The 15,327-nt window shown below is 40.0% G+C and overlaps 1 long non-coding RNA gene across 1 annotated transcript in view; it reads left to right on the top strand.

Annotated features, from left to right (window-relative positions):
• The window catches only part of LOC119414364, a 51,874-nt gene that overhangs the window by 17,866 nt on the left and 18,681 nt on the right, over nucleotides 1-15,327 (top strand). Inside the window, exon 2 of the long non-coding RNA XR_005186999.1 lies at nucleotides 13,052-13,187. This is a non-coding gene — a long non-coding RNA (uncharacterized LOC119414364). The remainder of the gene's footprint in view (nucleotides 1-13,051; nucleotides 13,188-15,327) is intronic.

Raw genomic sequence — 15,327 nt, 5'->3', positions numbered from 1 at the left:
ATATATATATATATATATATATATATATATATATAGTGGGTAAAGGAAATGGAAGGATGGGTGAGTGGGTGGGAGAACAAGTGGATGGATGGATGATTGCAATAAAAAGATGAATAAAAATATATTAATAAAAAACTAAACTATTCAATGCTGTTCAGTAGGTTTTTGTGCTTAATGATGTTTAGAAGTCCAGTTGTTGTGTTTCAGTTAAACAATTGGGTTGGTCAGGTGCAGTGAGTTGGTTTGCTCCAGTTCACATCATCTGCCATTACAAGATGTTTATTATTAAATCAGCATATTGTATAAAACTTTGGAGATATACAAGGATTTCTAAACAACAAGGTGGGGGTTTTATGTTAATGGTTAATGTTCATGTGAGCAGCTAGTTTTGGTTGTCAGCAGCAAACTGGTTGATCCACTACGAGAGGGTGCTATTTACAAGACTGAGCTGAAAACAGCACCTCAGACTGAAGAAGTCTTTCAGATGAAAGACGAAACGTTTCTACCCTTTTTTATTTTTTTAGTTTAGTTTGAATGTCCAGAGGACCAGACTTAACTGTTTTTCTACCTGGATTATTGAGCATGTATCAGGAAACCTGTAAATTGTTATTTTAATAATTACATGCAGGTTGACAAAACTGACAAAAAAAAATTGTGTGTGCGTGTTTTGTATTGCTTGGTGTAATTTAGTGTTGTGAAGGCTGCACAATGCCATGTCATTTTCTGTTATGAGTAAGCTTATCACTAAATCAGAAAGCAGTAAAATGTCCACCTAAATTCACTGTTGGTGGTTATAAAAATTGCACCTGTTCATTGAGTGTAGGGCTGGGCCATATCATATCATTCACAATAATACTGGTAAAAAAAATTCTTGCCCGGGAAAGTAAATTGTATCATGATATGCTAATTTCATGGCATAAATACATCAGTGTTTCCCCTACCAATTGTAGAGGAAAGGGTCCTCAGATTGTTGAATTTTGATTAGTAATTTTATTCTGAAAGGGGCACCACTTGCTTTCTGGTTCATAAGCAAGAAATAATATGAAATCAGACTCAAGTTTACATGTGAGTTCTTTTTGTATTAAATTCAAATGTCATATATTAAAAATGCTTAGAGTCAAAGTACAATTTTGTGAAGTTTATTATCGATTTTGGTAAATATAAGTGATCAAAAATGATGAGTACAGCTGAAGAATGAATAATGGTTTTAATTTGACAACACACAAAGAGGTTATGGAATTATCTTCTTAATTTTAATATGGTGAATTATGAGGTTCAAAAGCAGAGTAAATTATCATCTATAAAGTTAACTAAATGAAGTGTTTTGGCTAAATGTGATTTGTCAATTTAGGAAAACTTAATTCTAATTAATAATGATGAATTTTGCTTATACTGCACAACTTCTTATCTTGGGCACCAGACACCAGCAGAGAGAAGGAACAGCTTTTCCTACCGATTTGAAGTTCTAGTTCAACCGCCCGAGGGTTACCAGGGACTCTTGAAATTGAAGGTGGATACCTCTCGTCACTGGACATCAGTTGAAATCTGGAGTCAAAAGTTATCTGGCTCCCGATGGGTTAGTTGAGATGCTTCCGGAGGGCTGCGTTTTCTCCTTCTGGTGACAAGGAACCTTTTGGTGCTTCTTTGAAACACGAGACAAATCTCTGGAACACTTGTCTCTTTTCTGCATGGAACTTCTTATCTTCTGAAATAAATTTTTGATTGCTTGACCTTTCTTCTTCAAAAGCTTCCCCAAGACTGCTCTAAACTAAACATCAGAATAACTTTCTCTGACTTAGCGGGTGTTACAATATTGATGGTCGACCCATTCAAAACAGAAAGGGTGGACCTTTGTTTCAGATTACTGTTTCATTTGAACTTTAACAACAATATTAAAAATAAATGGCTAATTTACTCTGCTTTGGTAAATACTCAATATAACAGCAGGATAATTAAGACTTCTAAGCAGTTTTACTCATCCATAAACATTTTCATTAGAACTTGTGCAAACAACAATTGAAACTTCTGATTACCAATTTTTACATCGACTTTCTCTTATGCATGATTAAACTGTGTACTAAGGTGAGAAAGATTCAATTGTGTTCAGGAAAACTCAGAAATTTAAATTGTTCAGAAAAATAACTTCTACCGTGGGATGGCAATGTTGTTTCATAAATTCACTACTACGAAAGAGTCCTTGAGGAACAATAGTGTGTTTTTTTTCCCCACACTCTTAAGACTGTAGGACAAATCCTCCCTTTTAGGAACAGATATACAACGCTCAGATGTTATATTTCAAAGGTCAGATGGAAAGGTTCTCATATAAAGGGCCTTTCAGCTTTGCTGAAATTATAATAACAGGTGTGCAATTAATTACAATAAAAGATTTTGTTGTTCAATTTTTTGTAACATGGTTTCTTACTGTCCAACTTTGGGAATGAGAGTCAGTTTTACTTTCAAAGTATCAAAAGAATAAAAGTTGATGGTAGAAAAACCTTGATGTGTCCCTACACAATATACAAGCGGGGCACCCTGTCCCCGCTAACAGAACCAAGCGCGCCAAACTACCGAACCGAACTACGCACCCAACCTGTTGGTACTAGTCTAACGCTAAGCTATCTGCATGCAATACTAGCTAGCTTAAAATCGAAAGGCATCGCTCACGCTGCCTCTTCTCTCATGCTGAACCCTCCACCCCCTGGTCGAAAACTGCTGGTACAAACAATGCGCAGTCCCCGCCCACATCCCCCCCCACCCCCTGCTGGTTAAACTGCTGGTTAATAATGCGTATCTCAGCTGTATCTCCCCCCCACGCTAAACACAGCTCAGCTGTGTCTCTTGATCCACGGTTCCACAGTCGGTACATGGACCAAGAAAAGAGCCAGGTAATCAATGACAGAGCGGTCAGCGGAATGTAATCATTACTGCGAGAAATAGAGGAAGCTGAAACACCATCACAAGCTTCAGGGTCAGCTGAAGACACCTTATCACAAGTAGGGATGCACGATATTGGTTTGTTGGCCTATATCCGATATGTTAAAACGTATTCGTCCGATAACCGATGCAGATACCGATATTTTATATATGTTCCTTTGTCAGAACATAGCCCTCTTATTTAGGCTTATTTACTACAAAAAATGTGCAACAGCTGTAAGAGCTGGTGACATATATTCAGTAACAGCCATATGAAATGCATAGCACTTTGACTTATATTAAATAAAAAGTGTTAAATGTTATTTATTAGCATTAATATTAGCATGCAATGCTGTCTCACTTGTGGAGGCTTGTTCTGGGTTCCTAGCTGCAGTGTGGGATCCTCTGCACTCCTGTGCATGAAGGACAGCCGTTTTAAGTCAAAAGTTTTTGTCTATCCATTGTGCCGTAAGACTTAATCATGCTAACGGGGCTAACACGAGGTCCAAAGCTGTGTCCCAATTCAGCGGCCGCATCCTTGGAAGACCGCATTTGAAGGCCAATTACGTCATGATGCGCCGAGGCCTGTCCCAATTCGAAGACTCCTTCAATGCAGCCCACGAATGGGGCCTCCTTTTCCCCCGATTTGAAGGACAGGTCCCATGTATCCTTCGCAGCCCACCCTATCCCAAGATGCATTGTTGGCATACGGAAAATTCTGGACATAATGGCGGACGAAGCAGCGATGGTGTACACTTTTAAATGTAAGTATATTAAAATCTGGGATTATAAAAATTAAAAGCCTAAAGTCATTATGATTTAAAGCGGATGATAGGTTTTTGTCATTTGTGTAGACATTTTTTGTATTATTTTTTGTCAGAGATCAGCTCATACAGCGGGTCCCATAGTACTAACGCCGATAAGCTAATTTTTCTTTTCTTTTTTATTTTATTTCTTTTTTTATTATTAGGGAGCAAGGAGCAGACCAAAGCTTTTATTAAGCTTCAGAATGAGAACAGCCACCTTTTCACGAGTGCAAAACACTCTGTAGCTGTGGCATGGGGGTACAAGAATTAATCCATTTATTCATCTTATGCTTCTGAGTACAGTTTCATTAACCCTCATATTGTATATAACCTGCAATCTTAATGAAGTATAGATCCTCTTGTGTTGTGCTGTGAAAACTGTAGTTTTTCTAAGACATTATTTTCCATGTTTCCCCTCTTCATTCATTTTATGTTGATGTTATTAGGATAATTTTGGAGAAGATGGGCCTGCAGGGGAAGGTAACTCCTTTGCAGGCTGAAAAGAAATGGGAAAACTTAAAAAAAAAAATACAAAGTATGTGCATGTGTAATGAAGAATATGATTTGTACATGCAGCTGTTGATACATGTAAAGTTTTAAAAAAAGTTTGTTGCTCTTTTTGCTCTTATTGTCTTATTTCCTCTGTTCAGGACTGCAAATATCCAGGCGGGTCAGGGGAAGGAGTTCGTGGGAAGCTGCTGCTGCGATTTGGATCTGGTTTGTCCTCAGGGACGAGGTTTTAGGACAGAGACCTTCCACTGTGTCTCCATCACTGAGGACACTCCAGGTCCAAGTGCAGCAGTGGGTGACCAGGAAGACAGGGCTGAGGAACAAACAGGAAAAGAGACGAGGAAGAAAGAGACAGCAGGACAGAGAGGATGATTTATTTCAATTATTCAGAAGATATGAAGCAGCAGAGAGAAGAGCAAATAGAAGTAAGGAGAGAATGGAGAAAATAAAGAATTGCAAATAAATTAATTGATGATTGTTTTTGAAAAATGTGTTTTTTGTTTTAAATTTGAAAAATAAAGAGATTACAAAAACTAGTAGTTGTCAATAATTCATTTTATTAACAGTAAGTTCATTCAAAACAACAACAACAGGCTTTGTGTCGTGCTAGCCCTGCAAACCCACGGGACACCACCTCCAGGTCCTCTGGGTTTTCAGGCAGGTGGATGACCTGGTGGTGAATGGCCACTTCTTCTGTCTTATGATGGACGATGCAATGGACAGTAGAACGAGGCGTCACAAACACTCCTGAAACCACCCTGCAGGATGCTCCACCTGCCAGCCAGAAAATAAACACTAGGGTCTCAGTTGTCGCCCCCCAACCATGTCGTGAATCCAGGTCCAGGAGATGAAGCAACAACGCCAGAGACGTCCTGCTTCATCGGAAATCCGGTCTAGGATCTGTTGAGGTCTTTCAAAACTATGAGAACCAACTTTCAAACACTTAGCTCAAAACTGCCTCAATCTGAGATCGTTCAGTGGAAGGAAGACAGAGTCAAAAACACAGCCTGAGAAGTGGTTCTGAATTCAGACAAAGATTTATTTTACCTTCGTAGCGCTGGAAGGGAGACGCCTCACATGCATGTTACATCCATTTTACACGTCTCACACGTCTCGTCTCAGTTACAAATGTATTTGCTTCGTTTAAATACAGCCTTATCAGTTACATTGGAATTTCCTTATCATGATGTTATTCTCTGGGGCAGCTGATGTTCCTGGGTGTGGTCTGGCATGGTCTTGTTTTTTCGCCCACTGCCCCCAGCTGACTGTGATCTGTTCTGGCAAGATAACAAGTCTCTGGTTCCCTTGTACAAGGAGTTACGCACATCATGAACTTATATGACGTACATCATGATTTTGCAGTTTTTTACCATACACAGAGAAATACTTCATGTCAGAGCATAGCAAAAAAAGATGACATTATACAACAGATCTTCTTGGTTAAAGTAATGGTCCAGGACTGGGACACAGGTTAATCCTGCAGTACAAGGGTCTGGTTAAGGAAATGTAGAGAATAATAAAAACATTATTAGTTAAAGATTAAATTTTCTATTATAAGATATCAAAGCATTATCACAATTATGAGGCTTAAGGTAAATATACTGATGCTCAGTGAAAACACTTCATTGTTATTATTGAAATAAAAGAAATGAAAGACCCTGTTTTTAACATTTTTACAGCCACTTTATGTACCAATGGATTTTATAAAATAAAATATTGGAAAATCCATCCATCCATTATCTTTACCCGCTTATTCCATTTTTGGGTCACGGGGGTCGCTGGTGCCCATGTCCAGCAATCACTGCGAGGGGCGGGGTACACCCTGGATGGGTCGCAAGTCCATCACAGGGACACATAGAGACAAATGAGACAAACAAACATTCACTCTCTCACTCACACCTAGGGACAATTTAGAGTTACCAATTAGCCTAACATGCATGTTTTTGGTCTGTGGGAGGAAACTGGAGCACCCGGAGAAAACCCACGCATGCACGGAGAGAACATGCAAACTCCACCCAGAAGGTCCCCTGGACCGGGGTTTGAACCAAGGACCTGCTCACTGAGAGGCAGCAGCTCTACCAGTTGCGCCACCATGCTGCCCAGATTATAATATATTAAATTTTATTAAATTATTAATAATTTAATAAGATACATTTAGATTTTACTTATTATGCACAAGTTAATAAAGTTAATACATTAGTATGTCAGTCACTGAAATTATCCATGAAACTAGCTGAAGTTAAGTTATTCCTTGAAAGTTTGTAGACTTAAAAAAATGTAAGTTATCTGAATATGATTGTCTCTCAGTAGAAGATACAAAACATGCCGCCAGCAGCGATAAAGTTCCTGTATTTCCTCTAGAATTAAAAAGTAAAAACAACAACAAAATTTAGACCTCCATTCTTTTTTCGGTTGAGCGCTGTCACGGTTGCTAGGCCACAGGACATACGCCGACGTAACCCTGAAGGCTAGACCTGTCCCATTTCACAGCTGCTGACTTCCGGTATACGTGGTCTTTGAAGGACCCAGCCTACGTCAACCGGGTAGGCTGGGTCCTTTGAAGGATGTGGCTGCTGAATTGGGACACAGCTCAAATGTCTGTGGTAAAACTCACCCAACAAGTCATCCATCCATCCATCCATCCATTATCTTTACCCGTTTATTCCATTTTGGGTCACGGGGGTCGCCGGTGCCCATGTCCAGCAATCACTGTGCGAGGGGCGGGGTACACCCTGGACAGGTCGCAAGTCCATCACAGGGCCACATAGAGACAAACGAGTCAAACAACCATTCACTTTCTCACTCACACCTAGGGACAATTTAGAGTTACCAATCAGACTAACATGCATGTTTTTGGTCTGTGGGAGGAAACCGGAGTACCCGGAGAAAACCCACGCATGCACAGAGAGAACATGCAAACTCCACCCAGAAAGGCCCCTGGACCAGGGTTTGAACCAGGGACCTGCTCGCTGAGAGGCAGCAGCTCTACCAGTTGCGCCACCGTGCTGCCCCAACAAGTCATGCTATCGGCTATTAGCTTAGTAACAATATTCAGTCTCGCCATCCCAGTCCATTTTCAAAGAAAAACTGCAATTACAAACGGACTATGACATTATCTACAGACAGGGCCGCACAATTAGTAGTCTGCCACAATATTTATGAGTTTGGGGATAAAGCTAACAGACTACTAGTCCATCAAATTTGTAGAGCCTCTGCATCTTGTCTTATTACCAAGATACAAGACTCAACAGGCAACACTGTGATAGGTCATAAAGAGATGAAAAACATTTTTAAACCATTTTATACTAACTTATATACATCTGAAGGTCACAATGAACTCCCCCAAATTAATAATTTTCTTGGCAAATTAGTATTTCCCACTCTTCCACCTTAAGTTCACTTAGCACTTGATGCTGAAATTTCCATAACAAAAATACGTGAGGCCATTAAATCGAGGACAGGAAAAACACTGGGTCCTGACAGTTATTGCTCTGAGTTTTATAAGAAATTTGCTAATGAACTTTCACCTCTGTTGCAAAATACCTATAATGAATTACTGATTTTGGTAGCCTCCCACCAAAACTACATTGATCTGCAATAACAGCCTTGTTGAAAAAAATGTGAAAATCCACTTCATTGTAGCTCATATCCTTGAAAGTTTGTAGACTTAAAAAAATGTAAGTTACCTGAATATGATTGTCTTTCAGTAGAAGATACAAAACAGGTGGGGAGTGGTGGCGCAGAGGTTAGAGAGGTGGGCTTGTGATCCAAAGATCGCCGGTTCATGCCCCGGCCCCGACAACATCAAAAATTGTGGGTGGGGTAGGTGAAACACCCACACTTGCCCCCACCCTCATTCGCCCCACTCTGGGCCCATGAGCAAGGCCCTTAACCCCCACCATGTGCTCCCTAAAAAAACAGGTCTCTCTTGAAAATTAGTTCTCGTGGCTCAATGAGACTAACCTGGATAAATAAAGGCTAAATGAAAAAAAATATATATATCATCCGATTTCACAGCTCAAAGTGGACTACAAAATTTGAGCTAAAATCTTGGCAATTTGACTGGAGCAGATTTTACAACAAATAATAACTGCTGACCAGACAGGGTTTATCAAAGTGAGGTATTTTAGTGCTAATGTCAGAAGATTGCTTAACATTGTCCATATATCAGAAAGAGAGAGCAATGAATTAGTTGTTTCTCTGGATGCACAGAAAGCTTTTGACCGGGTTGAGTGGGAGTTTCTGTTTGCTACATTTAAGAAATTTGGTTTTCAAGATTGTCTTATTTCTCAGATAAAGCTACTGTACACCAATCTGTTTGCAACAGTTATAACTAATGGACAGCAGTCTGATTATTTCCCACTCAGCAGAGGCACGTGCCAAGGCTGCCCTTTGTCGCCCCTCCTGTTCACTCTGGTTATAGAGCCCTTGACCATCGCTTTAAGGCAGTCTGCAGACTTTCATAGAATTAAAAGAGGAGGATTATGTCATAAGCTCTCTTTATATGCACATGATTTACTACTTTGTGTCTGATCCACAATCTTCTATTCCTCACATTGTTGATTATTTGGACCAGTTTGGAAAAATATCAGGGTTTAAGGTCAATATAGGTAAAAGCATAATATTTCCTTTGAGACAAGAAGATATCTCACCTTTTCTGTATACTTTTCCATTTAAAATAGCCAAAGCCTCCTTTAAATACCTTGAGGTAGAAGTGACACACAGCTTTCCCTCACTCTTTACTAAAAATTTTAAAGTTGTACTAGAAAAATGTACACAAGATCTAAATCGGTGGAAGGATCTTCCTTTATCCATAGCTGGCAAGGTCTATGTGGTTAAAATGAATGTGTTGCCTAAATGTTTATGGCTCTTCCAGAACATTCCCTATTTTTATTTGGAAATCCTTCTCACTTATTATTGGGCTTGTAACATACAAAAAAATACTTCACTGGGTCCATTTTGATTCTGATGCTTTAAATTATGGTGTGTGTGTCAGTGGAATGTGCCATCAGCCACACACACCTAGGCTCACTAGTAAGCGCTAAAAGTTCTTTGGCCGTACAATCACTAAACCCAATTGTGGATAAAACAATTAAAATCTGGAGGCAGTTCAGAAGACACTTTGGCTTAAATATGACCTCGGTCCACGCGCCTATCTGGGGAAATCATAACGTTCCCCCTGCCTTTTTGGATTCTACATTCTCAACTTGGAACAAGAAGGCATTAAATTTGTGTATAACTTGTTCTCTGAAGGCCAGTTAATCTCTTTTCCCAAATTGAGCAAAGCATTTGATCTACAAAGTATTAAAGTAAAATTATTTTAGATACTTACAAATCAAAAACTTTGTTCAGAAAAACTCTTAACTTTTTTCCAAACCATCCAAATTACAATATAGTGGACAATATTTTTGCATTATGCTCTGAGAATTAAAAAGATTAAAGCTGCAAGCAGCATTGGAAGCCCTCGCAGCAAAGCGCCACTCCGGCCTTACGGCGATCGCGGGAGCTCCAGCTAGTCCACCCAGTTGCCATCGTGAACGCTCTTGTTCCAATCCCGTACGCGTTCACCACGGTGCACATTTCCCGAATCTTTTCATCGCCTTTCATCCATGTCGTTACTTGTCCAGCTGCAGGTCTTACAAGTATAGGCGAAATATGACCTTCCAGACAGGAGTTATGGTGACTTCCTGTTTTGTGGGGAATGTTTGACAAGCACTTCCTTTATGCTTTTCAACATGTCATGTGTGGTAATCAACAGTTAGCGAACAAAGTTTCAGTCAAATATCTCACACAGTGCGAAGCTGGAAGTGTCATCCAATAATCAACAGTTTTTTTTCTCTGAGTGGGTGGGGCTTAAGTGATGTCATGAATCAACAATACCAATGTGTCTACAAGTGCTCACTGATGAAACACAAAAACTCAGGTTCAGATTGGATGATGTATCACTGAGATCTAACTGTTAGAATAATGTAGGGGCGCACTGGAGTCAAATGTTAAACAACAATACCAGTGTGTGTAGAAGAGCTCACTAATGACGTATGAAAAATCTGGCCTAGATCGGATGATATTTCACTGAGATATAACTCTTGAAATAATGTAGGGGTGCACTTGAGTCACATGTTAAACCACAATATCAGTGTGTCTACAAGTGCTCACTAATGACATACTCAAAATCTGACGTATATCGGATGATATATCACTGAGATATAACTAATTAAATAATCTAGGGGGCACACTTGAGTCATATGTTAAACCATAATTCAATGTGTCTAGACATGCTCACTGATTTTGCATACAAATTCTGATTCCAATCGGATGATGTATCATTGAGATCTAACAGTTTGAATAATGTAGGGGGCACACTTGAGTCAAATGTTAAATAACAATACCAATGTGCCTAGAAATGCTCACAGATGACGCACCAACAATTTGGTGCGGATAGGATTACGTATCATTGAGATATAACTGTTAGAATAATTTATGAGGCGCACTAGTCATATGTTAAACCACAATATCAATGTGTGTAAAAGTCCTCACTGATGACGTACAATAAATCTGGTGCAGATCAGATGTTGTATCACTGAGCTAAAATTTTAGAAATAATGTAGGTGGCGCAGTGGAGGCTATTGGCCACTTATCATGGATACATGTTCAAGGGGCGGATAATGATAGATCATAGTGATTTTTGGTGCACCTCGGTTGAAATCTGTGCAATATTGAGCCAAACGTATTGCAATGGCGTCACTTCTTAATTTGTCACGCCGCCACGCCCACATACTCAAGCAAAAACGGTTTGCACTTTAAATCAAGTCAGACCATATTATCTGTCTTCTAACACAGGATCATCCTGATTAAGTCAATGGTGTCAAAGAGGGAGCATTCCAAGTTAAAAAAGAGACTTCCTGTTCCGAGGGGGCGGGACTGTGATGACGTCAAAATATGACCACAGTGGATCGTCGGGCATCCAACAGGGATGAGTCATGCCAAGTTTCGTACATTTCGGTCTTTCAATGTGAAAGTTATAGTGCTTGGAAATTCATGGCGTGAAGCAAAACTTTTTGGCCTGGCCACGCCCCTTTAACATATACGAAAACACAAGCTTTAGATAACTTTTACTCTCTAATGTCTTAAGGGCATATCAACCAAATTTGAAGGCAATCCTTCAAAATTCCTAGGAGGAGTTCATTAAAATTTGCAATTAGAATCGCCCAAAAATGACCCTTTGGCCCAACATGGCCGACTTCCTGTTTATTTTGGACCAGGGCTCCAAAAGACTTTTTCATAGGTCCTGATAAGATGCAGATGTTCACCGAGTTTCAGAATTATCGGTCAACAAATGGCTTGGAGCTAAGGTTTTAAAATATTCTAGGGGGCGCTGTGGAGGCTATTGGCCACTTATCATGGCTTGCTGTTCAAGGGGTGGATAATGATCGATCATACTGATTTTGGTGCACCTTGGTTCAAAACTGTGGAAATTAGAGCCAAATGTATGGCGACGGCATTACGTCTTACTTCGCCACGACGCCCACATGCTCCACCCACAACTGTCAGTGTTGGAAAGAAAGTTACACCAACATGTCTTCGGTCACTGGACACACTATCATGCTGATCAGGTAATGGGGTCAGATAGGGATCGTTCAACGTAAAACTTTATACTTCCTGTTGTCAGGGGGCATGGCTTAAGTGATGTCATAATTTGACAATTCAGTTTTGCAGGGGACTGGATGTGGATCAATCACTGAAGCTTTGATGTCTCAGACAGTTTATGTGTAGGAGCTATTAGCGTTTCATTTTTTATCGTGAGATGTAGAACTTTGAGGTCTGGCCCCGCCCCTTTATCATGCTCCGAAACAAACCTTTTAGATAGCTTTGCGTCCCCTATGCGTTTTGACCAAAATGGCCAAAGTTTGAAATGATTGAGCGAAATCCCTAGGAGGAGTTCGTTCAAATGCGGAAGCTGTAAACCGCCAAAAAAGTGTGTAAATTGGGCTGGCTTTCCAAAATGGCCACCTTCCTGTTTATCGCACAATGTTGGTGCCAGAGGGTTTTCTGTGCATCTTGGGGAATTGGACAAGTGTACCATATTTCATGTTTCTACGACAAACTAAGGTTAATGTGGAGGGTATTTTGAAAATTTCTAGGTGGTGCTCTTGAGCTGTTTCGTTGCGATTTTTGCCTTGCCCTTAAAATACGTAATTTTTCACCAGTCCTGATGCGTCCGCCAAATTTGGTGACTTTTGGGATATGTTAAGGCCCACAAAACGCCAATTAATTTGGCGGAAAAAATTGTAGCTCGGGCTTGAACAGAGCAATTACAATAGGCCTTCGCAGCGCTTCACTGCTCAAGCCTAATAACTTCTATACAGTACAACCTACTAAATGATATCAGTCCCTCTTCAACCAATGACATCAGAAGGCGATGGGAGGCTGTAAACCTTTGCCATCTTTGCTTCTCAGCCAACAGAGTAAGTGAAATATATGTTGTGACGTGGCTTTTTATCCACCTGGAGGTGGATACAATCAAGGTTTTTTTTCTTCTCCATCTGAGTATCAACATCGTTCACACTATCACCCATCCCCTAAGTTGCATTATATGATTAGGTTTGTCTGTACTGTCCTCCCCTGTGTGCAGACGAGTTAGTTTTCCTGGTACTCTAGGGTAGTCCTTTTTGTTGGACAGTTGTGGCGTGAATGATCTGGAGCATAGCACTTGAAACAAAGCCTATTTTCTCGGCAATGTGAGAAGGCACTGTGGTTGTCACTTCTACAAATAAGACATGGTTTATCAGTGAAACCATCAATTTTGTCTGCACCATCCACAGGTCGCCTGGGTGGAGCTCACCTTCTCACCTGCAACTGGTCCGAGACTCCATGCATCAGAACCATCTCTAACATAGACATCACCTCTGCCAGGGAGACACACTGTGGACTATGCGTCGTGGGAGGTTCCTGACTGCTGTGAGTAGGAGCCGGCCCACGGTTCACCCTATTCCGTGCAGGGCAATGTTCACTGTCCTCTTACAATGTATTGGGGAAGCTTCTTTGCAGCTCACTTCAGCGTGGATACTCATTCAGTACTTCCAGGACTTTACATGCTGACCATTTGTCGATAGTTTTGGACCTGAAAGTGAGAGCCAGGTCTTTACAGGGACAATTCCTGAAGAACATACGGGTCACCTCCATCTCTGGGTTTTCAAATGATTTTCCCTGCTCTCAGTCAGGGTTAGTCTCAGCCAGTAGTCATATGGGTCTTCTTGGTCTTTGGGCAAGGTTGAGTAGAAGTCAGCTAAGGGGACAGCAGAGTACTTAGTAGAGCTAAAGTGTTTTCTAAGGAGACCATAAATCATGTCAGGATGAGCATTAACATCAGCGTTATTATTTCTAATCCCAAACCTTACTACATCCTTAGCCATTCCCCTCAAATGCATAAGGATTTCATTAGCTTGTTCTTCAATCCCTATATCATTTTTCTTAATGAATGTTCTCATTTGATCTTCCCAGTCATGCAATGTAATTGAGTCTGAGTTGTTACCTACAAAACATTGTGGCTCTTTGACCTTTATCTGCATGACAACTTGGACCTGGGATACGTCAGATACACAACCAGACTTGCTCAAAGTACTCGTTATGGTTTGTGTGTCTGTAGAATTGGAAGCAACGGTGTTATGTGGCTGCATGCGTGACATGATGCTTTCAGCCAACTGATGTCCTATTTCCTGGATAACAGACTTCATATGGGCAGCTGCATACTCAGAACAGCCATTAATAGGATTTGGTGTAAGTGTGACATGAGGCATAAGTGTGCTAGCATGATAGACAACAGGGTTCTGTACCCTGGCACCAGGAATTTCATCTAACGAGGGCATAACACCACTCAGACTATCAACAGTAAAAGGATTGGGAGCAAGTACGCCCCTGCCTCTACCAATACCAATGGGTGTACCTGGCCAAAAATGGTTACTTTGAATAGACTTCGTTCAGAATTTCTCAAAATAAATATACATTCAAAATCCAAAATACCATAGGAAATTAAATCACAAATTTTAAACCAAATAAATCAAAACAACAACAAAAATTCAGTAGAATGTGTGGTACATTACTGCTTTGACACACAAAAGATCTTCCTATCACCGAGACACACTGTACAGCAATATATATATATATATATGTATATATATATATATATACACACACAAGCACTGTGAATTGATGTCTTCAAAAGATCAGGCAGACAAGATGGTCACTGGTTCAGCAAGCTTGATTGAAGTCCATGGCCACGGCACAAATGTAACAGCAGTAAGATTGATTTAAATCCAAGGTCACGGCACCAATGTAACAGTTGTGTAACCCGTCCTGTCATATACACTCTCAGAGGCCAATGGGTTGGATGAGGTAGCACTTTACTGTAAATGGTTCAGAGCATAAACAGCGTGGTCAGCTCTCTACTGGCACAAATATGACAGCAGAGCATTAGGAAAGATTTTCAAATATCTGTTACAATGACTTTTAACAGTATAATTTTTAACATGTGATCGTATAGTGGTTTTAGCATTAATGTTTTACAATAAATCTTATATAATCTGTTTTAATTGGACATCCATTTTTCCAATGAAATTAGAAATTAGAGAAATAAATGCAGACAGAAGTTAAAATTAAATTAAATTATTCTACAACACCTTCTGGTGATTCATAAAAAATATAACAGACACGTTGTGTTGTCATGAGAACCAATAGACATTGTGCAAACGTAACTGACTTAACTCAGAACATTTAGTATAACAATTAATTACCTGTAAACGAGTGGTTCAGAGCATAAACATAGCGTGGTCAGCTCATCTACTGGCACAAATACCTATAAGAAAAATAACATCAGACAAACTGTCTCATAATCTTTTTTTTTTAGAAGAGAACTGGACTGTATGAATTACCACGGCACAGCGTTAGGAAGACTGTGATAAAATGTCAGTTTCATGTCATATTTATAGCCTACCAGTAGTGAGCACCAAAGCCCACTCATTACAGGACAACTATAATACATAGTTTAGCAGGAATTTCATTACAATAATCTAAGTATTTCTTATACACGGTACATATACAG

The sequence above is a fragment of the Nematolebias whitei genome, chromosome 9 (assembly GCF_014905685.2).
Source record: "Nematolebias whitei isolate Nwh7 chromosome 9, NemWhi1, whole genome shotgun sequence".
NCBI classification, from domain to species: Eukaryota; Metazoa; Chordata; class Actinopteri; order Cyprinodontiformes; family Rivulidae; genus Nematolebias; species Nematolebias whitei.
The sequence above is the reverse complement of the archived record's forward strand: the minus strand, read 5'-3'. Positions and strand labels throughout refer to the sequence as shown.